At 35.7% G+C, this 26,062-nt stretch overlaps 1 protein-coding gene across 2 annotated transcripts in view; it reads right to left on the bottom strand.

Moving 5' to 3' along the window:
• The window catches only part of LOC148943454 (cytochrome c oxidase associated subunit FA4L3-like), a 153,756-nt gene extending 128,356 nt beyond the window's left edge, over positions 1-25,400 (bottom strand). The window contains exon 1 of one of the 2 annotated variants that reach the window (XM_089101681.1): positions 25,248-25,400. The gene's annotated coding sequence lies outside the window, so the exon portion shown is untranslated. Of the gene's footprint in view, positions 1-19,651; positions 19,723-25,247 lie in introns of those variants that run through there. The other variant, XM_089101682.1, reaches the window with a different exon arrangement.
• Positions 25,401-26,062: the final 662 nt, after the last annotated feature.

The following is a 26,062-nucleotide window of genomic DNA, read 5'->3' as shown; positions in this document are numbered from 1 at the left end:
CTAGTTTTGTATAATCATAAAAGAATAGGAAAACATAATTAGTGCGTTTATTTGTACTAGTTATATTAATATATATTAAATAGGCTGTGAAGTAATAATTTTTGTCCGTTTTAAGTTTCAACTTCGCTCTTTACTTCCCTCAGAAAAACTTTGCTTTTTAAAATTAATCTTTGTTCGTTTTTGATTAAAAATTTAATGCAGAATTGACGCTGCCATTATCTTTTTTTATTTATACGGAATAATGTATGTTCGTTTTAAGTTTTAATGCCACTTCTTAGTTTCAGTTGAAAGCTTATTTTTAATATAAGTTCTAATTATCACTAATCCAGGGGAGATAAGAGATCTCTAAAATATACTGCAAATAACCTTGAGAGCTACGGAAAACTTTTAGTCTGTAACCTAATGCTTATTATCCACGATTCGCCGAGCAATACATATTTCTCAGGAACGTTTGTTTTTTCATTAGCAAAAAGATGCTTTCGCTCCGCCGATATAGCCTGAAAAAGCCATATGAAGACAGGGCTTTATAAATCACCCACTGACGAGCAGAAACTAGAAGGCTACTGAAACAAAAGAAAGCTTTTTAAGGGCTCATTTAAAAGCTTATATTTATACTTATTCGCTTTTTATAAATTTGACTTGATAGCACATTCCCAAAAAGTGCACTTTCGGTTGTTTCCCCAACTTTCTGACATGAAACAAGTGTCTTTTCCAATTAAATGAACAAAAAAACGGGATTTCAAAACCTAGGCAAGAGCAAAAGCTAAGGGGGCAAGGACGTCCCTTCCCTTCAGTTTTCATTCAGCGCTCGTCTGATGAACATCGCCTCGGGGAGCGTTGCTTGCAAGTGAAATACGAAATAGAATTTAGACTCTTGTGATAATGTCTCTGGACTGTTATTTATATATGATTATTGATCGTGATTTGGATTACTGAAGCAGGAATACGTAAGCAGTGGGTGGGAAGACTGAAATTTTTGAAAAATGAATAACTCAAACGGAGCGACTGTAGCTTTAACTGAGGCTATGCCTGAGGGTATAGCCGGCGCTCAATTTTTATAAAAAATTAACTCCAAGCTAGGTCTGATACCATGATTAATTGAGGCTACTGAAAATATTCTTCCGCAAGTCTTTGTGAAAGTTACACCAGTTGAAAACTAGTTTTCTTCTTTAAGCCAAAAATAATCTGACAATGTAACAACTTGTGAAGAAATGAAAGGATAAACTGAGACACTCTGCAAGAACTTACGTGCAGCTACCGTGCGTGCTGGTGCATTTGATGAAGAACTGAGAAGATGTAATGTTGTCCTATATAACTTTGAACCTATTAATCCTGCTATATATACGCTGAAGCAAGAAATAATTATGGTTCTTAATAAGTGTATACCGGATTTAAATCTGAGCCGTTGTGGCGTCAAAGACGTGTTCAGAATGCGTGTGGGACCAGTCTTCCTATAGACGAACTCTGCTGAATTTCGCGGGATAATTCTTAAGTCTAATCCCCTTTTGAAGAGGAATGGGTTTTCGGCTGCCCCTGATTATAGTGCCAGGCAAAGGGAAGCCCGTAAAAACCTTAAACCGGTCTTAGAGTACGATTTGTCGAAACACCACCAAGCTAGGCTTAGGTGAGAAAAGTTATACATCGACGGCAGAGTGTTTGCTTATGACTTTCCTTCGGAATGTGTTAAGGAAGTAACCACCAGCTCCAGTGAAGTGAATAAACAGGGGGCTCCTCGAAAAGGGTCAGCAGAAACAAGAGAAGTCGAACTAGCTAAAGAACCGGCTAGCGAAAAAATGGACATTTCCGTCACTGGCAGAGTGGTGTCTGAAAACTCTGAGAGTGATAGTCAAGCCAAGAGTGATACCGAGAAGGTGATCGAATTTAATGTACGTGATCCTAAACCGCATTTCTCGAAGGGTGCTCCGCGTCCTGTCCGGAATTCTCCACTAGTTGCGAAAAATACTGAAAAGCGAAAAGCCTGGGAGGTCATAAGCCCGAATGATCAAAATCGTACTGATGCCCGTAATGTGCAAGAAAGGACTCTATAACTGGTGGCGGAAGAGCTAACTACAGAGGTCAGTCGAGGAGCACCAGAGCTGTGTCATCAAAATATTATTATAGACTTTCATACTTACCTGATGAGCCAGAAACGCCCTTTGTCCTGCCGACACATGACCAGCTTGTTCTAAGTGAATAGGGACAGTGTGGCCATGTTCACCCTATGCGAGTAATCACATGGATTGAATAAGGTTGAACAAGTACTGAAGGACCTAGGTGGTGTTTATATTATTGCTCTTGTGGAGTCGTGGCATAGTGACGATACAGTGCCTTATTTTGAAGGATACTGGGTAGAAAATGTGGCGCGTAAACCAGCAAAGAATATGAGATATTATGGAGGTATTTTGTTGTTAATTAAGCAAGGTCGTTTCCGTAAACATTCTCGAATTTCTAGTGTATCGGAGAATATTATATGGGTTCGGATTCGTCTTGTTACTGGTAAAAGTTTGATTTTAGGTGCCGTGTATATTGCCCCCCCAGAATAGTTCGTATGTTGTAGAAGTGACATGGGATTTATTAGAGGAGAAGCTTAGGCAATTGCGATCAAGTTTTGATAAGGATTATTTTTTGGTGGGGGGGGACTTTAATGCTTATACGGGAATATGTAAGGAGATTAATAAAGTTTCATTTGTTGATATGCCGGACCTGATACCTGATATTTATAAGACATCTAGAAGGAGCAAAGATATTGAAAGAAAGGTTAATTGTTGGGGTAAAAGGCTTCTGGAACTGTGTTCAGATAATGCATTAGTGATTAGAAATAGAGGACTTGGAAAGGATGGGGAGGAAGGTGAGATTACCTGTCTGTTGGGGACGAACCCTAGTGTAATTGATTGTGTTTTGGTTGGTATTGAGCTCGTGGCCCTGACAGTTGATTTTGAGGCTCTTAGGGTCGTAGGTTGTAACCACTTACCGGTTGAGATTAAGGTTTGCTTTGGAAGAGGAGTTCCCAGGAATACAAAACATGATAGTCCTGGTAGAAGGGTAGCGGAAGATCTTTGTTTTTCAGGAAAGGTTTTAAAGAGTGAATGAAGCAATGGGGAGGTGGAATTGATGAATGAGGAGTTTGTGAGGCTTGAAATAATTGAGAAAGTTGATAGTGTGCATGATGAAACAAGAGATATAGATGAAATTTTGGAAGATTTGGGTTTTGTGATCTATGAGTGTGCTCGTGTGTCAGAGAAACCAAATATGAAAAGGAAAAAATAGTTTTTTTGATGATGAATGTAGTTCTTCTAAAAAGGAGTTGGTGGAGTTATTAGATTTGGTAAATGCTTACTCTGTAGAGGAAGAAAGGCAGAGTTTGTTTTTACGGTTTAAGGAAAGGAGAAGGGAATATAATAGGCTAAAACGGAGGAAAAAACGGGAGAAAATTAGAGAGGAACAGAAAGAGATAGAGAAGGCTTATATGGTAGGGGATACAAAGCAATTTTGGTCAGGAATAAGGCAGGAGAATGGACAAGGAAAAGGCCAATTACAAATCCCTGAAGCTGATAGTTGTCCTAGTTTTCTTGAGAGTATAGATGAAGATTCTAGTGGCCTTGATAGTGAAGAATCAAGGGTTGCTCCGCAGTTTCCGATGAAAGTAAAAGATTATGAGTTAGTGAAGGAGGTATCCTCAGATGAAGTTAGGAAAGTAGTTAAGAAGATGAAGGGAGGATCAGGGCCAGGAATAGATGATATACCAGCAGTTTTGTTAAAGAGGTTTCTTGTGTTTTTTTTATAGTTTTAGTGAATATTTTTAATAGAATTATAAGTAGTGGTGTATGGCCTTCCCTATGGAAAGTATCGATTATGGTGCCTCTATTTAAGAAAGGTAGTCCTAGTGATCATGATAGCTATAGGTTGATAGCATTAGCGCCTGCACTTAGTAAAATTTTAAAAAGGATTTTCGACAAGTTGAATGAATGGTTGGAGGGTTATGGGGTAATTAAAGAGGAGCAGGGGGTTTCAGGAGAGGTTACAGCGCGTTTGAAAGGGCATTTGGGTTAAGTGCTCAGACAGAAGAGCATAGAGCATGCGGAAATAAGCTGTGTGTAGGGTTTCTAGACCTAAGAAAGACATTAGTAATTGTAGATAGAGATCCCCTTGAAAAGTGTTTTAGATATGTAGGTCTACATTTAAGTTCTATTCGTTTATTTGTTGGTATGTATTCCGGAACTAAGTCTATGGTCAGGGTTGCAGGTTTGGGATTTTCCAGGCTGTTTGACCTTAAGAAAGGAGTGAAGCAGGGCAGCGCCATGTCCCCGAGACTGTTCGGTTTGTTTTTGAATGATATGGGGGAGTTTCTGGAAAAAAATGGGTCTGTGTCTTGGAAAAATTAATTTTTGGTGTTATTATTTATGGATGACACTGCATTGGTGGCGAAGTCGGCAAGGGAGCTTCAGATATTACTTGATTTAATTGAGGAATATTTGCAAATGAAAAAGTTACAGCTTAACGTTATGAAGACTAAAGTGGTTGTTTTCAGTAAAAGGAAAGAAAAAATAGATAATATATTTGTATTTGGTGGACAACAAATAGAAGTAGTTGAAAAAATAAAGTATCTTGGTTATATCTTCCAAAGTAATGGTGGATGGAGTTCTCATGTTAAAGAAGTGTTAAATAGGGGAAGAGCTGCAAAATTTTCACTTTTCAGGAATAAAATTAGTGGAATAAAGAATTTGTCTTTGCATAAGAGGTTTTTTTTTATCTAAGATTATGCCGATTCTCCATTACGGGGCAGAGATATGGGGAAATGAGAACGCTGCCCAGTTAGAAAGCGTTCAGCTAGGTTATTTTAAGAAATTGTATGGGTTGCATAGAATGACCCATACCCAGTTTCTTAAGGAGACCTTGGACTGTGGTCTCTTGAAAGCTATAGGATAGTCCAAATGATAAAATTTTGTCTAAGGGTTGTACAGTTACCCAGTGATAGGCTACTGAAGGCTACATTTGATGAGTTACTTCAGCTGCATAGGAAAAGATCTTGGCCTTGTAAAGTTAAAGAGTTACTGAATAAGACATGTTTTTCTTTCGCATGGAACGATGGCCTTGGACCAACTAGTCAACAATTACAGTTGGACAAGGAAATCAAGCGGGTGCTGGAGGACCAGACGATACAGAAACGGGGTGAGGAGATTAAGAATTCGGAAACTTTAAGGTATTATAAAGAGGTTAAGATAATTTAGGGTCAGGAATTTTACTTTAAGTTAAATTTACCGTCTAGATACCTTACATATTGGATGCAGCTACGATCTAATTGCCTTCCGATTCGTTTAAGATTGAAAGTTTTTGAGAGGAGGAAAAGTGTCCCAGACGGCAGGTTTATTTGTCCTCTTTGCCAAGAAGAGGAGGAGAATTTGGAGCATTGTCTGAGTCGTTGTCGAGGTCTTTTGGGGGCAAGGAAAAATTTATTTGGGAATGATGGAGGGCTGCTTCCTGATGCCTTGAAAAGTACGTCGTCACAATTTATTTGTCTAGTGGGAAGATATCTTGATGAGTATTTTGCAAAACGAAGAGAGTAGTTTTTATTTCATTTTTATTTTTTCTTTATTATTGTGACGAGTGCTGTAATTTGTTAATCTTGTATGTTATTTGTGTACATGGCCACATTTTGGCTTGAAATACACGTTATCTTATCTTATAACTAGTACAAGTAAACGCACTAATTATTTTTCCCTGTAGTTTTATGATTTTAGATAACTACCGCTTTACTGAAAACACAAAAGTCAAGTATAAAAAACAGGGTTATTGATTTAAGAGTCAAAAGTGAGTGTGTAGCCTGACAACACTAAACGTATCTATAAAGCTTTTCATAGTCTTACACCATTTGTGACATTAGTAACTTTAAGGATCAATGAAAATTATCTTAAAAACATAAGCGTAAAACTAAATATTTTTTAATAACCGCGAAGTGATTGAACAGCATACAGAAATATTGGATTGATTTATCAAGCAGCATTTTGCTCTCACCAGCTATAATACAAATAGTGGGTAATATACAGTCTTAAATTGCAAGAAATATGCTTTAGTATCACTTGAAATGAAGATCAAATAAGACATAATATGAACTCTAGAAATCTGAATATTTCTCTTTATACAATAGTGAATTTCAAGCTATGATACAAATTCTAAAGCTAGTCTATAGTCCTACTACTGTCAAGATGGTTTTACTTCTAACTTGTGTGCAAACTAATCATGATATGTCCTTTTCAGAACCAAAACGAGAGCCAGTCATTGAACTGAGCCATTGTGCAGAAGTAATACCAAATTAAATGTAAAAAAAAAAAATAAAGAAAATCCTAAAATGGATTGTTGCTTAGATAATTTCGGAGACCACACTGCCTTTCCATGACGATAAATAAAAGTTGAAATAGGGATAAAATCCTTTTAATAGACAGTGATGATAGAAATTCACAAAAATACCAGATATTTCGGTCACATATACAGTGACCGTCATCAGTAGTAAAACTAAAATAAAACAATTTAAAACAAAAGTTTATATACTAAATCAAATAACACTACATATTATTTGAATCTCTAATTCTTTTCAAAGCAAAGGCGGAAGCTATTCTCTTTGACCTTCTTGGATTCGGTTCATTAGCGTTCAATGATATAACATTTGGACAAAGGTCTTTTAAATCCTTTTAATAGACAGTGATGATAGAAATTCACAAAAATACCAGATATTTCGGTCACATATACAGTGACCGTCATCAGTAGTAAAACTAAAATAAAACAATTTAAAACAAAAGTTTATATACTAAATCAAATAACACTACATATTGTTTGAATCTCTAATTCTTTTCAAAGCAAAGGCGGAAGCTATTCTCTTTGACCTTCTTGGATTCGGTTCATTAGCGTTCAATGATATAACATTTGGACAAAGGTCCAAATGTTATATCATTGAACGCTAATGAACCGAATCCAAGAAGGTCAAAGAGAATAGCTTCCGCCTTTGCTTTGAAAAGAATTAGAGATTCAAACAATATGTAGTGTTATTTGATTTAGTATATAAAATTTTGTTTTAAATTGTTTTATTTTAGTTTTACTACTGATGACGGTCACTGTATATGTGACCGAAATATCTGGTATTTTTGTGAATTTCTATCATCACTGTCTATTAAAAGGATTTTATCCCTATTTGAACTTTTATTTATCGGATTGTTGCTTTATCTTAAAAGGGATTGATCCTAAAAGGGATTGATAATATTTTGATTCTATAAAAAGTGTCCTTAATTGGTTTTCCTCTAACGTACCCAAACTTATATATTATTTTGTGTTTCCCGTAAAAGGCTAGTTTTGTATAATCATAAAAGCATAGGGAAACATAATTAGTGCGTTTATTTGTACTAGTTATATTAATATATATTAAATAAGCTGTGAAGTAATAATTTTTGTCCGTTTTAAGTTTCAACTTCGCTCTTTACTTCCCTCGGAAAAACTTTGTTTTTTTAAATTAATCTTTGTTCGTTTTTGATTAAAAATTTAATGCAGAATTGACACTGCCATTATCTTTTTCATTTATACGCTATAATGTATGTTCGTTTTAAGTTTTAATGCCACTTCTTAGCTTCAGTTGAAAGCTTATTTTTAATACAATTTTTAATTATCACAGATCTAGGGGAGATAAGACAGCTCTAAAAATACTGCAAACAACCTTGACAGCTAAGAAAAACTTTCAGTCTATAACATAAAGTTCATCATCCATACGTCACAAAACAATACATGTTTTTCAGGAACGTTTGTTTTTCGAGGAGCAAAAGCTGTTTTTACTTGGCCTACTTCGTCTGAAAAAGCCATAATGAAGACAGGGCTTTATAAATCACTTACTGACTAGCAGAAACTAGAAGGCTACTGTAACAAAAGAGAGCTTTTTAAGGGCTCATTTTAAAGCTTATATTTATTTATACTTAATCACTTTTCATAAATTTGACTTAATGGCCCAATCCCCCAAAGTGTACTTTTGGTTGTTTCTCGAACCTTTTTAAATGAAACAAGTGCCTTTTCGAATAAAACGATCAAAAAAAGGCTATTTCAAAATTAAGGCAAAAGCAAAAACTAAGGGGGCAAAGACGTCACTCTTCATCAAAGAGTGAAGGTTCAATTCAAAACTGTTGATCAATCAAGCTTAATTTTTGGTAGATGTTTAGTTGAAAAGTTTTTTGTTTTAGTTAATCTGTTTTCACAATAATCTTTTACTTTTAATATGACTAGTGGATTTATGAAACTTACTAAGAGGCTCTGGAAGGGGTGTATATGTGAGGAGATCTTATAAACCTCCATTTAAGGGCTTTGGACCATAATTATTGCAATGGTACCGTTTTATGCTTCCAAACTCTTCCACTTAAGAAGTGGCACCAAAAGTGCCGTTCTTAGTGCTATATGGCATTTATGGATGGTAAAATTGATAAATAGCACGTAGATATGAGTAATAGGTTTAAAAAATGCCTTCCCGGGATATGCCTTATAAAATGAGTGCATCACGCTTACAAAAATAGTGTATTATCTGAAAAGTAATCATAAGAAGGGACAAACCATGATTGAAAAAAAATCCAAGCTGGAATCAAATGCATGATACTCTAATTTGAAGTCTAGCGCTGTACTGACAGAACCACACCTCTAATAATGTAATTAAATATATTGGTGTTTATAGGACTTTAATTGTGTAGCTTATAAAGGGGGGCTGGAGGAAGAAGTTGCAGGAGGTGTTCTTGCAAACCTCCAGCTAAGGGTTTTGACCCGTAATTATTACAATGATACAGTTTTATGCTTTCAAGATTTTCCACTTAAGAAGTGGCACCAAAAATTTAGTTTTCAGCGCTATATCTCACTTATGAATCGTTGAATTGATAAAACGCACGTAGACATGAGCAAAAGTTTTCAAATGAGCCACTAAACATCACTCTAAAAAGTTCTAGTAGCCCACTCGCCCTAGCTTTTCCATTTGAGACATGGCACCTAAAGTGCCGTTTTTAGTGCTATTTGAAACTTGCAGATAGTGGAATTTATAGGAAGAACCCCCCGAGAAACGGCGTAAAAGTGCCTTTTTTCGTGCCACATGGCACTTGCACACAGCGAAATTTATATAAACCACGTACATATGAGAAATAGTTTTTGAATGAGCTCTTAAGCATCTCTCCATGATGCTCTAGTAACCCGCTAGGCCTGGAATAAAAGAAAAAACCACTGTTTTAACATTTTTAACTTTTAGCTACTATGCGCTGTTGTTCGCTCTTTACTATGCTGCAGCTAATGCTTCAACCATGAAAAAGAGTTAATTGCAAATTTTCCTCAGAAACTAGTTAACATTAAAATCTGTGAAATCTAATAGACGGTGGAATTTTAAAAACCTAGTAAATATAAGCAGTAGCTTATAATTGAGCCATTAAGCATCTATCTACGACGGTGTGGTAGCCTGCTAATATTTCAATAGCCTACTGATGAGCAGACGATTTTTGAAACTTACTAAGGGGGCTGGGAGTGGAGTTTATGGGAGGGGTTCTTGTGAACCTCCAGTTAAGGGTTTTGCAACATAACTATTACAATGACATGGTGAAACCCTTTGAGAAATAGCACAAAAAGTGCCATTTTAGTGCCACATGGCACTTGCAGGTGACAGAATTTATAAAAAGCACGTAGATATAAGGAATAGCTTCTGAATGTGCCATTAAGAATCTCTCTATGATGTTGTGGTAGCCCGCTAGACCTGCTGAAAAAAAAAAAAAAAAACAATAAGAAAAGGGAAACAGATCAGTGCTACCGATGCAAAAAAAGTGATTTTCCTTGTTGTTCAGGGAGGGGGACTGTAATTACCCTGTACAAGGTTTTGACCATTTTGTTTCCAATGGTACACTTTTCATTTTGATCTGACGCCATTTTCGAGAGGTTTGACGTTTTTTTTTTAAATCACCATAAATTTCTTTTCACAATTAACTTTTACTTCTAAGACAAACCAAAATAATAGTTAACGTTCCTGAGTTAGTGTCAGATGGGAATTTTTTTTCACCAGGAAGTTTTTTCCAACACATGTTTTTTGACTTTTGGCTCTGACCGTCTTAATGAGTTCATAGTGAATTCTTCCAACGGACTAATGAGACTTACTACGGGGACTGGGAAGGGGAGTATACAGTGAGGGTCCCTTGTAAATCTCCAATTAAGGGTTTTGAATCATAATTATTACAATGGTACCTTTTTATACTTCAAAGCTTTTCAACTTTAGAAGGGGCACAAAAGGTGCCATTTTTGTGCTATTTGGCACTTACGGATGGCAAAACTGATTAAAATCACGTGGATGTGAGCAATAGCTTTCAAATCAACCATTAAACATCTCTCTAAGAAGTTTTGGAAGCCCACTAACCTCTAGCTTTTCCACTTAAGACATGGCATCAATAGTGCCATTGTTAGTGCCTTTTGGCAGTTACAGGTGGTGGAACTTATAAAACGTAGATATGATAAATAGCTTTAATGTGAGCTATTAAACATCTGTCTACGATGTTTTCGTAGCCCGCTAGCCCCACCCTTTGAGAAATGGCACATAATGTGCCATTTGTGTGCCATATGACACTTGCAGATAGCGGAATTTATAAAAAGCACGTAAATGTATGAAACAGATTTTTAATGAGCCATTAAGCATCTCTCTATGATGCTCTGGTAAACCGCTAGCCCTGGAAAAAAAAGGAGAAAAAAGGGGAGACAGATCAGTGCTACCGATGCAAAAAAGCGATTTTCTTTATTGTTCAAGCAGGGGACTGTAATTTCCCTGTCTAAGGTTTTTGAGCATGCTGTTTCCAATGGTTTACTTTTTATTTCGATCTGACACCATTTTTAAGGGGTTTCAGGCTCTTTTTCGAAATCATCATTAATTTCTTTTCGCAATAAACTTTTACTTCTAAGATTAACCGAAACAATAGTTACCATTCCAGACTCAGTGTCAGATCGCAATTTTTTCTCACTAGACAGTTTTTTTGAAAACGCATTTTTCAACTTTTGATTACTATGGGCTGTGTTTCGCTCTTTACTAGGTTGCAGCTGCAACTGCAGCCATGATTTTACGAAGTATCATAAGTTCTAATAGCTACAACGACTACTATTACTGACAATTCATCTCAGCACCAAGTCCTCTGTCAAAGCTGTGCACGCTTCTCTTCTTCCCCAATCTGTTCTAACTCCATTATTTTTCTTCTTCCAAAGAAACTCTTATTTTGTATAAATCCTTATTGTGTCCTCTTCGCACCCCATTCGAGAGATCCTTCATTTTGTTTGGCCCTTTTTCGGACATTTTTAAGATCATTTCTTGTGATTTCTTCCCTCCCAATTCAAGAGCTCCTTTTTTGCATTTGGTCTTTGTTATATCATTTCTTAAATTCTTTCTTATTAACTATTCCCACCTCTTTCGAGAATTTTCTGCTTTTGCGTGGCATGTCTTATAATTTTTCTTGAATGCATTCTTCTGACCTCCTCTTAAGATATTTGAAAATGTCGTTCTTGTTGTTGGGTTCCTAATAGATTGCAAAAGTTATGACTTATCATCCTTAACGTCAATTAACACTTATTTGAAGGGAAGGAAACAACACAATTTAGGGAAATTGTGTGAAACATGAGATATGTTGATCATGGGCAGCGCAATCGCGCTGCCTAAGTAAAGAACGATGTTGGCACAATGTATTATTATTATTTTTTTCTTTAGACCAGGGCACTTCGTATCGAAGGGGTTGTCGTAGAAACTTCGAAAAGGGCTCATTCGATTGGACATTGGAGTGGCTTATGTCTGTTTTAATAGTCGAAAGTGATTGGAGGGCAACTAACACCCCTTCCACGCCCACCATTTCCCCAAACACATCCAATCAAAATTTTGAGGTAGCCATTTTGTTCAACGTAGTTGATTTCCAGATAGAAATTATGTTTTTGTGGCGGACGCTCCTCCACAGCCCTCAGGGCAAGGGTTGTAAGTTATGCCCTGGGAGCATATACGGATTATATAGAAGGCGTTGTTGGAGAAAATTCAAAAAGGGCTTTTTTAATTGAAAATTGAATTGGCTAGTGCCCTTTTTAATATTCAGAAGTGAATTAAGGGCAACTAACCTACCTCTGACACACTCCATTTTATAAAATACATCAAATCAAAATTTTGAGAAAGCCATTTTTTCTAACAGAGTTGAAAGTTCCGGAAATTATGTATTTGGGGATGACAACCCCCTCCCACAGCCCTCAGGGTAAGAGTTGTAAGTTACGCCATGGGGGCATATAAGGTTTTTATTGAAATCGTTGTCGTAGAAACTTCAAAAAGGGCTCATTTGATTGGAAATTGAAATAGCTAGTGCCCTTTTTAATAGTCGAAAGTGATTGGAAGGCAGCTAACACCCCTTCCACGCCCACCATTTATCCAAACACACCAAATCAAAATTTTGAGATAGCAATTTTGTTCAAAGCAGTTGAAAGGTCGGGAAATTATATCTTTGAGGATGACAATCCCCGCACAGCCCTCATGGTAAGGGTTGTAAGTTATGCCCTGGGGCATATAAGGTTAATATTGAAAGCTTTGTCGTAGAAACTTGAAAAAGGGCTCATTCGATTGGAAATTCAAAGGGCTAGTGCTCTTTTTAATAGTCAAAAGTGATTAGAGGGCAACTAACCCCCCCTCCCTCTCACGTTCACCTTTTCCCCAAACACATCCAATCAAAATTTTGAGATAGCCATTTTGTAAAACGTAGTTGAAGGTTCTGGAAATTAGGTCTTTGAGGATGACAACCCCCCTCACAGCCCTCAGGACTTGGGTCGTAAGTTATGCCCTGGGGGCATATAAGGGTTTTATAGAAAGTGTCATCGGTAGAAACGTCAAAAAGGGCTCATTTGATACGAAATTGAAATGGCCAGTGCCCTTTTAAATAGTCGAACACCCCTTCCACACCCACCATTTATCCAAACACATCCAATCAAAATTTTTAGATAGCCACTATATCCTAAGTAGTTGATAGGTTCAGAAATTACATCTTTGAGAAGGATCCACCTCACAAAGCCGCCATGTCAAGGGTTTTGAGTTATGCCCTGGGGACATATAAGTCTTTTCCTGAAGGTTTTGTCGTAGAAACTTGAAAAAGGGCTCATTCGATTGGAAATTCGAATGAGCACTAATAAGTGATTGGAGGGCAACTAGCCCCCCTCTCACGCCCACGTTTTCTCTAAACACATCCAATCAAAATTTTGAGATAGCCATTTTGTTCAACGTAGTTGAAAGTCCTGTAAATTAGGTCTTTGAGGATGAAACCCCCCCCCCCTCCCCTCCCCCCACAGCCCTCAGGGCAAGGGCCGTAAGTTATACCCTGGGAGCATATAAGGGTTTTATAGAAAGCGTTGTCGTAGAAACTTCAAAAAGGGCTCATTGGATTGGAAATTGAAATGGCTAGTGCCCTTTTTAATAGTTGAAAGTGATTGGAGGGCAACTAACCCCCCTATCACGCCCACCATTTCCCCAAACACATCCAATCAAAATTTTGAGATAGCAATTTCCTTCAACGTAGTTGAAAGTTCTGGAAATTAGGTATTCGAGGATGACAACCCCTCCCCCCCAGCCTTCAGGGCAAGGGTTGTAAGTTATGCCCGGGGGGCATATAAGGTTTTTATACTAATTCTTGTCGTAGAAACTTCAAAAGAGCTTCATTCGATTGGAAATTGAATGGACTAGTGGCTTTCCTAATGGTTGAAAGTGATTGAAGAGCAACTAACGCCCCTCTCACGCCCACCATTTTCCCAAACACATCCAATCAATATTTTGAGATCGCAATTTCCTTCAACGTAGTAGAAAGTTCTGGAAATTAGGTCTTTAAGGATGACAACCCCCTCCCCCCCAGCCCTCAGGGCAAGGGTTGTAATTTATGCCCTGGGGGCATATAAGGTTTTATAGAAAGTGCGGTCATTGAAACTCAAAAAGGGCTCATTCGATTGGAAATTGAAAGGGTCAGTGCTCTTTTTAATAGTCAAAAGTGATTGGAAGGCTTGACATTTTTAGAGTAAAGATCGATGTGGGTAAATGTATTTTTATTATTTTTTTTTTGTTTAGACCAGGGCACTTCGCATCGAAGGATTTGTCGTAGGAACTTCGAAAAGAGCTCATTCGATTGAAAATAGAAAGGGCAAATGTCCTTTTTAATAGTCGAAAGTGATTGGAGGGCAACTAGTCCCCTTCCCACACCAACCCTCCCATTTGCCCATTATATTTAAAAACTAAATGTTGCCTTAATATTAAATCAAAATGCACTCGAGTTAATGCTAATTCCCAATAAAGCATCTCAGCAGTGTCCCAAGAACGACTGATGGTATTATGTTCAAATTTTCGGGGCTACTTCTGCTCTTAAAATTTAACCAAATAAAAATAGCGTAAGTGTATCCAAGCTATCAAAGAAAGTAAACAGATATTTTTGCGAATGGTATCTAGTTTTCTATTTCAGGTCAACTGGAGGAGGTATGAAACTAAATTAAACAGTACTATTTATGTCCTGATTTTTAAAAGGGTGTATGTTGTTAAAAATTGTGAAAATTTTTCTCCAGCATACAAATAGCAGGCCCAACTATAAATTCTTAAAAAACGAAAAGATTTTAAGAATTATTTTCTTTTTCCCTGAAAAGACTCTGTCAATATGAAACGAACAGAAATCAATTAAAAAAACTTTTTCCACAAAATAAGTTTTTTCAAAGAAAAGTAAAGAAATCCATTAAAGAAAAATGAGTAAAAATAAAATCAAATAATCTACCAAGCGTGAAACTACCACAAATCAGCATCGATAAATAAATGAAACAAAAACCGAACAGAAATTACAATAAATAACCGAGCCAAACTCAAAACGAGTAGAAATTAACATGAGTAGGGGTCAAAACCCCTATGCCTTCCCAAGGCCAGAACATAATCCCTACTCATGTTAATTTCTGCTCTTTTTGAGTTTGACTCGGTAATTTATTGTAATTTTTGTCCGTTTTGGGTTTATAGTTTTCGAGGTAAGAACCTTCTAAATAGGCATCAAAGTTCATCTAAAGTGGGGATAGAGCTCATGGTACGCCAACCCATAATAGAGATGACATGATAGTATCTCATTTTGTATTCGATAGAGCGATCATGGATACTTATTAACGAAGCTAAATTTTTAATTTGTATGTTCTTACATTTTTAATTCTCTGGGGGAGGATTAGGTAGTAGATATTAACGAGGATTTGTCCTCATTTGTTCTCGATTTATGTTATTGACATATGTTTTCATAGCATAAAAGTGTTAGCAGATAGTGTTCAACCTAAATGCAAGGATAGGAACGCAAGTGGTGGTACAGGGGGGGGGGTAGTTTTCTGAAACCCTTATTTTCCTGATTTACGGGCACTCCTATTCAAATTGTTGAACAGATGTCATTTTATTATTCTTCACTATAAAAAAATGGATTTCCAACAAAATATTATGCTGGAATTTAAATAAGTAAAAAAAACAACTATTTTTTTTGTTGAAACTGTGATTCGTCTTTGAAGTCCAACAAATTGTTGAAATTATCAAGACTTGCATACTTTTCAGTAGAAAAAATGTAATTCTCAACGTAAATACATTTTATTAATCAAAATAGTTTTGTTTGATTTCAATAGCAGGTTGAAATTTCTTGAATATCTATTAAATTTGACAATGGTGCCATTTAAAGTGATTTTATGTACAAACATTTTTATGTACACACGTAAATATATGTACAAATATGTTTAGCTTATATTTAATATTTTGGAGCAATGGGAGAATATTATAGGAATTTTTAAGGTCATATAGCTTTAATTGTTTTTTGTCTCTTCTAAATAAACAAAAGACAGGATTTAAAAATTTTAATATCATACTTCACGAGATCACTTTTGTGCTATTGGTAGTGTGATTACTTAGGTTTCCCAGGGAAACTGACGATTCTCAGGGTTGCTACGGGTGTCGGGGAGTACTAAATTACTTTTTCAGTAATTTTTAATCAAAGGAGTACATTTTGAATACTTTCTGAGAAAGTAATACTTTTTCGATACTTTTTGTTAAAAGAAGTATTTTTTCAGAGTTTATTGTTAAAAGTAGTGCCTTTTTAAAATTTAATGTTATAGAAATCAGCTTATATTAATTAAAGTAAATATTAAGTCTTAAAAATTCCATAAGGGCGATTTGTCGAAAAAGTTTTATAGGCTTTTGGTATACTAACATCAGTTTTAGAGGGAATACAAAGAAAATAAAAGGGGTTTTTTGCTTTTGAAAATGCTTTTGAAAGTTTTGCCCATAAGTTCTTTGCTTTTTGAAAATGCTCGCATCAAATGCAGAGTACATTCAAATTATGTAATATTTTAAAGTTCGCTCCAACTTTAGAAGCCTGGGTTTACCGATAAAGAACAAGACAGTGCTAAAATTTCTGCTGTAGTAAAATGAAATATATTTCATACAAAACTTTTTGTTGTTGTAGGAGGTATGTCTAAACTACTTGTTTGCATCTGTATTTTAAAAAACGATGTGTAGTTTGGAATTTTTTCTATCTATATCTTGCTTAAAGCTTAGAAGCTTAGCCCCATTTTCAAAAAGGAAAATTTCATAAAATTTTGAAAAGCTGACGCGCCTTGAAAGATGGTAACTCTGCTTTCAGGTTTCAGCTTGCCATACCTGTCGATTCCACTAAACTTTATGATGAGCGTAAAAGTCTATCTCTGAGTGGGAGAAGGACCGGTTCTGGCTAATGTCGGAATTCTTAAATAATATTAGCCACAATACTAAATACAATAATTATATTTATTATGTATGTACATATATAAAATAACATTAGCTTTAATAATATTAAAAAATGTATTTGAGCTTCATATAATTCAATAATATGACTCCTATTCTTCAAAAATGACTTCAGTATTTGAAATTTCTTTAGTATTCGATTAGATCGAAGTTCAATTTCTGTTAAGATTTTGCAAGTAATTTCTTACCTTAATTTCACAACGATTTATGACTTTTCTCGAAAACATTGGCCCAATCAGAAATTTTTGGAAGGTCTATTAGCAGGCTGTTGTCCCAAATTTACATCTAAAGAGTTCAACCACGGTATCGAAGAACTGACATTAGGGCTGTTCTTTTACTTATCTATGTGCTAAGATCTTACACCTTTTGACAAAGAACGCTTAAAAGTGAAATCTTAGCACTAAGATCTTACATCTTATGGCGTTCTTTTGCTAACGTCTTTCATCATTCTGCTCTGATCAGTGGTCTAAGCTCAATGATGAGTATTCTGCGAAAGTTTTCTCATCACTGATTTGATTAGTAGACAAATGGCACGCGTCACTTGTTGCTATCGTCAGTAGATTGTGACACCTTAGGGTCAAGGTGAGCTAAGAGAACGCAATTTAGTGCTGAAATATGTGAGATCTTGAATGTAAGATCTCACTGCAAAAGAACGGGCCTATTGTTGTTATTATATCGAGTGTAATGCAATTTTCTAGCAAAATGCTTACAAGTGTAAATGAATGGTAAGCATTGACAAGCATTGACATACTTGTCTATAATAACCAGAAATTGTTTTAAAAACAAAGGAAAAAAGCATGTGTAATCAAACCATGGGAATATGCATAAATATAATTTACTTTTTAAACTGGATTCAAATATACTAAACGTCAAACAAAAGTAACTGTCATGATAAAAATTTGAACACTTCTAGATCTGGGGGAGGGGGGAGGGGGGTACAGTAATCAGAATTAAGTTCTAAAAAAATAAATGAAAACTAGGGTAGGGAATCGGGGCCCACGCTCCTTCAAAATCCCAAATTTACCGAATTTTGGTTCTTTTTTATTCAAATTATCAAATTCAAATTATTTTTTATTATTGCCCCCCTTCCTCCTGAAAAAAACTTCTACGCATGTGCCAAGCCGATAATATCTTATATTTTGTTTTTGCAGTTGAGTAAATCTATTTGAGACCAAACCTCCCATTCACCTAGGCTGTACTGCCGTGCTGCAGGTACTTGTCTGTACACAAATATGCCGTCCGTACAGAATGAACGGATGTTCTACGCAACTATTTGTAAACTTTATTTCACTAAGCTGATTCAATTGAGGTTTTGTCACTAAATATACTATTGCATTGTTTTACTGTAGCTTTCTGGGAAGAGAAACCACTAAATATCAAAATCTCCCAACGTTCTGGGAGAAGCTTTTAAATTGGAGGATTCATCCTTTAATTGGAGGAATTTATTTTACTTTTGGTTGCTGAGAGGGCGGAAACACTCCTTTCATTACGGACTAATTTTTAGTATGCAACCAGGCAAAATATTCGAATGCTCGTCTGTAGAGAGGTCGGAGGAGTGAAGGCGTCCCTCAAGATATGAATTGATGAACGATCCCCTAGCCTCATAAAGAATTGAAACGCTATAACATGATGGTTTTTGATATTCTAGCAGTGCAGCGCATTCACAAAAATGTGAAGGGGGACTAAAATGTATTTTTCAAAATCTGGAATTTTTCTTTTTGATTTTTAGATGAAAATACCAAAACAGTGGTAGTATTTTTCCAAATCTAGGAGGGGCAATTGTCCCCCTATTGTTGCCACTGAATTCTACACCCAATTGGATTTTTTTTCTGGCATTTCTATTAGGGGTGACGGGGTCAAACCAGTTTATGTAGACAATTGAGAGAACACTAGTACAAACGAACGCTCAAAAATAGATATCCATTTTTGAGTCTTCCACCATTTTATGCTATCCCCATCCAAAGTGGACCAACTCTCATAAGACTAAATATGTGTTATGCAACTTTGTATAAGATACCAAAGAGCCTAATATCTTGCACTCATTACATCATCAAATAGTCTAAGTTTTCTTTATAATCAATTAAAAAGGGAGATAAATTAAGCAAAACACAAAAAGTTTTGTTTTACCTTAAAGCGAAGGGTAACGTTAAAATTTAAAACCAAAAGAAGTTGCTGCAAATGTCACGGTGGCTGTCATCCCCCCTCCACCCAGTACTCTGTTCTTCAAGCTGAAGCTTTACCCGTACTTTCATAAAAGCTTATTAGAATGTAACAAATATATTCTGTTGGCCGTCACTGGTCTTTTGCATTCCCATTGTATTAAAAAATAAGAAGATAAATTTAGGCGTTTCAAACGTGTATCCTTAGTGAAAATACGCTCTAATTTCGCTAATTTGAAAGTTAAACCAGAACTTAAGGAGTAAGCTGATTTACGAAAGTGGGACCCCAATGAACTTTCTTTCCTATTGGAATTGTTCTTTATTTCCGTGTAAAATTAAATAGAAATTTGAGAACAAGACAAAGTCAAGAATCAATCTTGTAACTTGACGCAAACAAAATCTAAACAAAAATATTCAATTGTGAACTCTGAAACTATTCAATTACATTATTGAAAGGTTTTTTTTGTTTTACACCATTAAAATGTTGTTTAAATGTTAACAAAACCGTGAATTTTGCTTTACTGTAAAACTATACCTTTTCGCTACGCTCAGTCATTTTAGGCACAACCAAGCATTGTTTACATAAAGACCACAACAACACCTTTGTGTCCCACTTCTCTTTAATCTGGGACAAGGAATTAGAAAGCGAAGGATCCACGTGGATTTGTGCATCCACGAGGCTTACCTCTCCAAGCGATAATCCAGAAACAACAGTGCAATTACACTAATTGAGTCCTGAGAAAGATCTGGCCCTAAAATCCCCGGATACTCTATATAAAGTCAGGGACTACGTGACTGCTTTCTTTTTATTTTGTCCTTGGTGACGTCACAAAATTTCACATGACAGAAACGAAAGGCGTGGGACAATTATACTAGATCACAATGTAACGAAAATCATCGATGTCTTGTAGGCTTTAAAAAAGAAAAAAAGAAAAAAAGAAAACTAGATTGGTTAAGTGAGGATATTATTATATCCCTAGATTCAAAAGTTTGAAAAAAAAGTTTGGAAAAAAAGTTTTGAAAAAACTTTGTGTAATTATTATCTCTGTGATTCCTATAACTGATTTTTGAACCACTCTCCCCTGTCCGATTGATTCCAAACGCTATGAACTCCTCCAGTTCTGATAACCAGCTCCAGGAAATTGAGATATAAGAATACAGTTTTTGAAGTATCAGATCCGGACCCCCCCCCCACAAGAAAACTATGAATTCCTCCTGCTAAATATCTCAGCACAAATACTTTAAATATAGTGTTGGGAAACAAGGACTTTCAAACTTTTGGAAATGCGGTTAAGTCAAAGGCAAACTAACAGATGAAAGCTAAATCACCCCCTCCCACAAAAAAGAAGATACAACCTCGTTAACTCAACTGGCCCGGTTATATATATATATACATATATATATATATATATATATATATATATATATATATATATATATATATATATATATATATATATATATATATATATATATATATATATAAAAATATATATATATATATATATATATATATATATATATATATATATATATATATATATATATATATATATATATATATATATATATATATATATGATCCTAGACATATTTTCCAGGATCTTAAAGTCTGTTTTCGTGTCTTATGCTATATTCCCTGTATTCTTCGTACAATCACACTCATGGTCTTATCAGTAAAAATAGAGGCGTTAAGCTTTTATTGACAAAGTTAAATGATAAACACAACAGGACACCCGCGGGGATTTTTTTTTTTTTTTGTCAAAGAAAGCTTCTGAGCCTTGCAAATGAGCCACATTCAAAACAATCTTATTTAACTCGGTCCCATTAAAATCGACCATCGTGGATCCCAACCCTTGTATGATTCAACCCCTGTTCAATTCAACCCCTCCCATGTAATTCAACCCCATGCATGTTAACTCTATTCAAATAAACCTTTGTATATCTCAACCCTGCTGTAATTCAGCCCTGTTTAACTCAACTCCCATGCAATACAGCCCCATTCATTTCAGCCCTCATTCAATTCAACCCCCATGCAATTCAATCATATTTTAACAATCCCTATTCAATCCAACCTAATATTACGTGTAATCAGTAGCGTGCACAAATGGGCGTTGAGTTGCATAAGGTTGAGTCAAATATGGATTGAGTTTATCAGGGGCTGAGTTGCATGGCGTCGGCTTGAATGGGGGTTAAGCTAAACGAGGCTGGTATAAAAGAGGGCTGAGCTAAACAAAGGTCAAGTTGAATGGGCATTGAGCTGAACAAAGAGGTAATGGGGTTGAGTTCGGAAGGGTTTTAGTTAAACGGGGATTAAGTTACACGCAAGAAGTAAGGGGCAAGCAGTTCCGTATATGAAAGGGCCTGTCCCCTCCTCGACGCCTCGCTCTTTACACTAAAGTTTGACTTTTTCTCACAGCTCTACTTTTCAAAACAATAAAAAACTTTAGCGTAAAGAGCGGGATGTTGAGGAGGGGACAGATCCTTTTATATACGGATTAATTTCTGTTCGTTTTAAGTTTTAATGTCGTCCTTACTTTCAGTTAAAAAAAAACTTGTTTTTTTTATATTTACTTATATATAGGAGCTTAAAACCTCTACAGTAGGATTCTCTGATATGCCGAATCTGATCATATGATTTTCATTAAGATCAATTGATGTTTTGGGGATGTTTCCACCTTTTTCAAAAATTAGGCAAATTTCCTCACTCTCGTAACTTCTGATGGGCAGCATTAAACTTGATAGATACTATATATTTTGACTAAGCATCAAAATTTGATTCTTTTGATGCATCATTTGTTATCAAGACTATTTCTTAGAGTTTCGGTTACTATTGAGTCGTATCGCTCCTTACTCTCAGTTCGTTATCACGAACTGTTTGATAGAAATCTTGATCAGAAGAGAAAGTAAGTCAAGATCAAGATGAAAACAATTTTACAATTTTATCGACATTGCAGAATCCGCCAGACCTTCTATTTAGCTCTTAAAGAAATTTCAGCTTAGATTTCAGCTTAGATTTGAAAAAGAAATATAAATTTCAAATTTAGCTTTTGTGGAAAAAAAAAGAGTTTCCCAGCGCTTCTATGAATTTAGAGCGAGTCATATAGTGTGAGCGGCACTCTACTCAGCCATCTGTGACCACTCTAGGTCATTTAATTTTTTGTGGTTCCAATTTTTGTCAAAACAGACTTCCAACCCTTCCAAGAGTTCCGTGTAGACTGTTCTCAACGGTTGACATTTATGTTTTACTGTGGTTTAAGATTGAAAAAAATTGCATAATTTTATTGCTCCAGATATTACGACCGACCTTGCTTTGCTAAACAAGGGGCAGTTCAAATCTGTAATTTTTAGGTTTGTACAAGGGTTAATTCAGGGTTTTCCTCGAAGGGAAGGGGATATGTTTTTTTTTTTTGGGGGGGGGGGGGGGGGGGAGTTTACAAAAAACTTCAAAAGTATCAAAAATTTTTTATATGTATCTTTGTTATGTTTTTACGAGTGTGACAAAAAAATTTTTTTTAGGGGGGGGATGTCACAGCCAGCCAATACACACAGCATTTCTGTGTATTTATAGGCAATAGAAGATTGCACATCACCCCGGGATCTTTTGATCTAGAAAAATAATTTGAACGAGATCATCTCGCGCCAAAATATTGGGATTTATCATGTATATCAGATATGTTCTATTAGAGAACCAAATTTAACCTACTGGGCAGGTTTTATATCACGTCTATGACTGATCCCGCTGAGGCTCTTTAGTGGTAAGCTTTGGCTCTGATGTGACTCTACAGGAAGGACTGTAAAAACGAGCACTAAGGACGTGACTCCTCATGAAGGTGTCATGAAATTCCCTCAGTCCTTTAAAAAAGGTTAAGGCGTTGTATGCATGTCAATAATTTCAGTCACTGCTTAACCCAACGTCTTAGAAAACTTTCAGCATCAACAGGACAGAGTTAAGGTGATGAACGTTGGATTATGTAACTCGTTTTGAAGGTGTGGAAAACCTAACTATAAGAGGATTCTCTTTTTTTGATGGTCTAGCTAAAGTCTTCAGTCACTTTCAGAACGTTTTGACGTGAGAACTATGTCAAAGCTCGGTGTATGCATTCAGTTTATGCTCTATTCCTCCATCTGAAGGAATTTTTAAATTACCAAGGAAATCAAAATCAAATATTCCCCCTGGACCTGGAGGACAATCAGACCAAAAACCATAATTTTTGCGGTTTAGCACATTTTCGTCAGTGTTGTCATGTTGAACCATGAAAACAGATAATTATTATTGGTTACAACAATTTGTAACCAATAATAAACAATAATTTTTTATTATTGGTTAATTTGGAAAATTTTTTATTTAATTTGGACAATGCTTTTCGTCCGTACAAATTCAAATACAAATTCAAATTCAACTCGTATTAACAGTGTTTTGATTTCTTTAAACATCTCTACCTTCAAACAGGGCTGGATTTAAAGCTTTGACGCTTCTAGACCCAAGCGATTTTGTCGCCCCGTTTTCGCGAGATTTTCGGGGAAATCCTCGAAAATTTGGGGATAGTAGAAGCACTGAACAGAACGCAACAGATGAACCAAAAGTAATGAAAGAGAGAGTTGATGCTGAATTCCCAGTTTTCATTCTTCGGAGATTTCTGACAGTTTATAAGTGGCCACGGAATTCCTGTATTGTTTTAAAATCACTTTCTGTGAACAGGCAGCGTGGTGGCGGACTACACCTGGCACTTTGAGGATAAATCATATCAGTGCAGTTTTTGTTAAGAAATAGGTCACTCAGTGATAGTTTATTGCGTCCCCTGGCATTGTGTGGCCCTAAGCCCGGGCGTATTGGTAAGTCATGCCCTGATTTCAAAGGAAAGCCACAGTTCCTTAAACTGTTTTGTGCCTTACATTTTTACTGAAGTTTCTGAAAAATCATTCTTTTTGCTAAAAAATCAGTAACAATGTCATCCCACCCAAAATAGAATGGCGCATCTTATGCTGTTTTTTTTTATTATTCTTTGCATAAGTTTAAAAGACAAAAATATTTGTAAAGCGTATTATAATCCAATGGTTACATTCAAACAACCCCATCTGCCTCAATTAAGGCATGAGCGACACTGAAAACATTTCTTATGTAAGAAAGACAAAGGGAGACATGGCCAGACATTTGACATTGGAGATACACGCAAAAAGTTCTTCAGTACCTCCAGCCAGAGGCGTCATATCAGGGGGGGGTAGTTGCCCCCCCCCCCCCAATAATTTGGAGAAAAAATTATTATATAGCTCATGCTCCTTGACTATCCGAATATGGACCCCTCTTGCCCCCCAATAAAAATGCTGGAGCTAAGCTCCTGCCTCCAGATCAAAGACTTCCTTACACAATTTTATGTTTGTACACGCCAATCTGAAGTAACATCTACCATCTACATACTGTAATTTTTAGACTCTATTCTCCTTTCAATTCTTAAACAAAAAACACATTCCAATGACAAACTTATAAGTATTCTTATTATAACATAAATATACCCTTTTTAGACGTGATGTTCTAGAAACGAGTGAAAAATACAAATTGCAACAGCTGAGCAAACTGGTCATTGACAGAGTCACGCACTTTTGTTGGCGTACGTTCAAGGAAAAACCCAGAAATAGTACTGCAAAAATTTCAACTTCTATAATTATTGTAACATAAGGTAATTATTAAGATTACACAAGACCCAATACCGTCCATTCTGAACTCTTTTTGTAAAACATCTCAAACTCAACATTAGAAGTTGGAATAGTTTTAATTTTTCATTTAATAGTTTTTAATAGTTTTTGTTTTTAATATTGCCAGGTTTCAGGCTCCGAACACACTTCTTAGTCTCCAGAATCTCGTGAATAAGTTCATCACCAGATACCAAATATCTGATCATAAGAATGATGGTGTCTGGTAAAAGTATAAACCTTAAGACTGACCCTAGCTTCGGGTTCTGGGTAAACAAAATTACCACTATTGAAATGGGACAAAACTTCCCTACTTTAACTGTGGTCATAATATCCAACAAATGGTGTACGACGAAGCAAATATGCCACGAAGAAAAGAGTATAAACTTAAAATATTTGGAACATAGTCGTCAATGTATAAGGAAAAACATCAGGAATATAACAAGGAACATTGAATTAAATTATTACGTTAAGATATTATCCAAATTTTTAAAACATAATTTGTATGTATATGAAACACAAACTACGTTATTAAATAAAAAATTAAAAAGAATACAAAATACAAGGAAAAATCCATATATTTTACGTACCTGATAATGTATTCTTTCGTCCTTTATCAATGAATATTGAAAAGACAAAATGCCAAACGTCACCTTTTTAACGGTTTCTTCTTCTTTTAACTGAAGCCTTTGTCGTCAGTAACTAATTTGTTTGATAGGACAATATTTCCCCTTTTTAGGAAAGACGAGGTTGACTTGATAAGAGTCACGTTTCACGAAATGATAGCGGTCAGTTTAGATACTTTTTTCCTGATTGTAGTTTAGTAATTAACAAACAAGTGTATCTATGATAGTTGCCTCAGATATGCGCAACTTGAACTTGAAATTGTTTTACATTTCCCAAGAATAAAGGGCTTTACATCCATTTTTCTTCGGTAATACTATTATTGGCTCTGACAAACATTTTGGGTGTAGATGACCCCAGGGGAGTCGTTTTACAAAATGTAGGAGTAGGGCAATAGTTTTTCAAAATAAATTTTTTTAATGAAGATACAAATAAAAGCTATTTTTCAAAACTTTGGGGGTAGCGATTTTGTTTTTTTTTATCTTTTTCAATGAAAATATGTAAAAAAAATATTTTCCAAAATCTATGAGGGAGATGAATGAGATATAGGGGGTAAACTTTTTAATCTCCAGTATCTCATAATAAAGTATTTTCACCAGATACCTGATAACTGACAATAAGATTGATGGCGTCTGGTGAAAATAAAAACCTCGAAAATGACTCTAGCTTCAGGCCCCGTCCCGTAAGTATACGCCACTGGGTGACCCTGTCTGATAAAACTAGTGCCTCCGATTACCACCTTCACATTCTATTGAGTGCTGCCACCAACTTCGTCAAGGAT

This window comes from Artemia sp. Qi Xiang Cuo, chromosome 15 (assembly GCF_049724085.1).
Source record: "Artemia sp. Qi Xiang Cuo chromosome 15, ASM4972408v1, whole genome shotgun sequence".
Lineage (NCBI taxonomy): Eukaryota > Metazoa > Arthropoda > Branchiopoda > Anostraca > Artemiidae > Artemia > Artemia sp. Qi Xiang Cuo.
The sequence above is the reverse complement of the archived record's forward strand: the minus strand, read 5'-3'. Positions and strand labels throughout refer to the sequence as shown.